Here is a 4,283-nt window from a genome sequence, read left to right as displayed (position 1 = left end):
CTTTTAATATATAAAGTTGTAATTATTAGTTCAAATGAATGATTTTTATGAAAATACTAGCAGACCCGGCCACGCGTTGCTGTTGCTAAGGTTCTTGTCATATTAAACCGAATGGTGTGGCTCAATAAGTTATAGATCAAATTGAATGGAATATAGTATAGTGCTGGATAGCTCAACTGGTAGAGCACACTGCGCGATACCGAATTGGTCTGGGTTCGATTCCCAGTTCGGGCTATCTATATTTTTCTCAATTTATCTATAAATTGTCTTATTGAGAAGGTTATTTGCATGTTTAGGTTTCCACTATTTTTAAATATAGTGGAAACCTCAACATGCAAACATGCAAATAACCTTCTCAATAAGACAATTTATAGATAAATTGAGAAAAATATAGATAGCCCGAACTGAGAATCGAACCCAGATCAATTCGAACCCACACCAAATTAAAATGAGGGCATGAGGCAAACCTTGCTTTTGCTACTCAATCGAATACAACCAACAACGTGTGATACCAAAAACTGAATATTTAGCAATAAAATCAATTAAGGATTTCAATTTTTGTTTGAACACACGTGCAATTATGTCATGGCGATGAATTGCTTGTTGTCCTGGTAATAGTAAAGTTTGTACCTCTTTCCATTTCGGATTACATGTGAATGTAATACACAAATTGTAGCTTATATAAAGTCCTCCTACAGAATAAATCACCGTCGGAAATTGTCGGAAATTTTCGGTTTGTAATGTTAATGTGTAGTAACGGCGTGAGATTAGACTTCTTTTTCTATAGTGGGGGTAAAAACCGGCGGCGACTTACTCTCTAGGAGGACTTTAAAACGTTTGTATTTCTAACATAGCGCCATCTATTGAATACTTACTCAATCCAGTCAACAGATATCGTCATCTGTTAGAATCGTTTGGAGCTTACAGATAATTGTGACTGACAAATAATAGACAAATAATTTGTAATAAAATAATATTGCGACTATAAATTGAGATGTAAGCTATCCTATCTTCCAAGTTGGATCAAATTGCACACGGTGTGCCAATCAAATTTAAAATCGGTTCAGTAAAATCGGAGTCCATCGCGGACAAACAACGTGACACGTAATTTTTATATATAAAGATAAACAATTTTGAATTGATTGAAGCGCAAAGTAACGTAGATAACTGAATATTTTTATTTTGACAACGTTTTTAAGATAGACTATGAAAGGAGTAGTAGTTGAATAATCAACTCTGACGAGTAGTATTTGAACTAATAAAATATATGGCAATAGGCACACCAAAACTTTTCAACGTTTTATTGGAATATCAAAAGAATTATAACATATTATTGAATAATATCAAAAATAATACTGTGAATACTTAATATGATCGTTCATAAATGAGAAATACACTAATGCAAAAAATTAAAGGAGCACAAAAATTTTATAAATTTTTTAGTGATTTTTGGAAGGCTGTAACTTGGTGAAAAAAAATCGTATCGAAAATTAAAAAAAAGCATTTTATAGCTTAAAATCTCTAGTTTAGGTGTATTTTTTTCAAAATTCTTTAAAAGCTCCTTTTTTTTTTTGACATTTTTTGGAAATTTTTCATTTTTTTTTGTCATTTCCTTGCATTTGCTGAGTTACCAACGCAAAAATTTGAGAAAAGTCGAAAAAAAAAATTTTTTTCATTTTGATTATGATTACACAATTAAAGGAACAAAACTTGCTCCTTTAATTGTTTAGCTAATTTTTGATCGATGATTCCCAGAAAACGCTTCGATAGATCAATTTGAAAATTCACAGGGGTCTTAGAGGTACATTAAGCTAAAAAAGTCCCTGGCAACATTATTTTTTTTATCGATATTTGCAGAGTAGCGGTTGATTTACTAAAGAACCAAAAAAAGTCATTTTTTTGTACTTTCTTCCAATGGATGTTAAAAATAAAAAAAATTTTTTTTTTCAAAAAATGATGACAGGGTCTTGTAGGGAATTTATTTAAGTTTTCAACGACGCCCTTTAACTTTCTGTGCGATCATTGGTACCTGAAATATCGAAGATCAAAGCCAAAAGGATCATTTTTTGTTTGAAGGCTGATATCTCTGCGACAAATCGTCCTACGAGGTTAAAAAAAAAACCAAATTGAAGCTGAATAAATTTGCTAAACGATGTATGCATTTGTTTAGTTGAAAGAATTTTTCCGCGGTCCGTGGGCTCTTCGGAAAAAAAAAAAAAATTTAGAAATTTTTTGGCTCGCGGTATTTCTCATGTTTGCGCAATAATCGGAGCTTTTAAAAAATTTTGAAAAAAATACACCTAAACTAGAGATTTCAAGCTATAAAATGCTTTTTTTAAATTTTCGATACGATTTTTTTTCACCAAGTTACAGCCTTCCAAAAATCACTAAAAAATTTATAAAATTTTTGTGCTCCTTCAATTTTTTGCGTTAGTGTATTTGCATTTAATTTTTAAACTACATTTTCTATTACTAATGAATTGATTATTATAATCTAAAAAAAACACAAAAAATGAACTATTACCTGAATTGAAAATCATAAATACTTTTATTTATTTATTATAAATGAGCAAGATCACGTGAAGTGGACCCCCCCTTTACCACTTGATCATTAAATTTAGGTATGAATATTTTTTCATGAAGTATTTACTATGAATAATTAATTCCTAAAACAGTTTTTGAAAATTTTTATTTTAACAACATGTTTTTGTTTAATGAAAATTTTTATGACTTTTAATTAAAAAATCAATAAATAAAAAGCTATTAAAGATATTTTAATGAAACTTTCAGGGTTCATAGTTCAATAGTTGTACTTTAATATGATATATAAAAGTTCAAATTATTTATTAATTTTCATATTGTTAATTAACTTTTTAGTTAACAAATGAAAATTTTAATGACTTCTCCCTCAAAAAACAAAATTTTTTTTTTTTGGTATTATGCATTAAACATCAAAGTAACAGAATTCGCAAGAAAATTTGAGTGCTCGCGAATAGATTGAACAAAAAAAATTTATTTATGACGGGCGGTGAGCGCTGTCGGTACGGCGCGCTGCCGCGCGTCATTCACTTACCTTTTAATCTACTCAGTAATTGTAAATAAGAAGAAATACTTTATTTTTTTAATAAAAATAATGTTATTTTATGAATAATTTTATTAAAACACATGACATAAAATTAATTAATAAAATAGTTTTCTTATTATTCAATAAACGAAGAAAATATATAAATAAGATATAATTTAATCACAAATCTATCGGTATTGCATCATTTTTTTTTAAAGACTTTACTTCTAATGATTTTCATGTCTTTGGAAAAAAGTTTGCACTCGAGTGATGTATCATCTAAAGCTTTATAATGATGATACTGTCGTGTATTTTTAATTGTTACAGATTGCTCATACCGGGATTTATATTGTTGTTCATGAGCGTCATGGTCTTGTTGAGAGCAGAAACCAAAATTAACTTTTTTAAATGATTTTTCAGCCCATTCAAACAATGAAATCCCATTAGTGATGTGATTATCATTATCCCTCTGAAGACTTGCACGATAAGCTTGTCTTTTGACACTTCCTGCCAAACCATCACATGCTCCTTTCCCGTGAGATGTAGCATAAAAGTTCCATTCTGCGTCAACATTAAAATCTTCTTTATGGTTTATTAAATTTGCAAAATTATACTTATTTTTGTACTGAGAAGCAGCTCCGTCCGAAAAATAGCAAATTTTTTTAACCTTATCTGCTCCGAACTTATTTTTTAAGAATTTAATCAATTTGAAATTGAAAAGATGAACTGAACTGGCGTCGTGGCTAACTTTTTCAGAAATTATTACGTAGTTTTCATGTTTCATTTCTTCATTTTCTCTATAATAAACTACATAAGGGTGAATTGTAGCCTGAGTGTTAGCCCAATGATGAGACTGGATTGCGTCTTGTACAAAAAAAGTATAATTTTCAGAAAAATCAAGACAGACAATGAATTCTCCATCCTCAACGGATTCCTTCTTTTCGGTAAAATATGATGCCTGAGCTCTTGCAAGAAAATCATGTTTCAATAATTCAGGCCATTTTTGTTTTAAATCATTAAAGTAATCTTCTTTGTTATTCTTCTCTTCAACTATTTCAGTCCTGTAAATTTCAAGTAGTTTAATTAAATGTAATTAATAAAAAAAAAAAACGAACAACAAAAAAAATGAACAATTTAAATGGACAAAATCTAATTATTTCATTATTAAAAGTCTAATAAAGTTATTTTTTGTGAAAGAAGTTTTCCTTACCTGTCGGTA

This window comes from Microplitis mediator, chromosome 10 (assembly GCF_029852145.1).
Source record: "Microplitis mediator isolate UGA2020A chromosome 10, iyMicMedi2.1, whole genome shotgun sequence".
NCBI lineage: Eukaryota > Metazoa > Arthropoda > Insecta > Hymenoptera > Braconidae > Microplitis > Microplitis mediator.
This window is presented reverse-complemented; position numbering follows the sequence as displayed.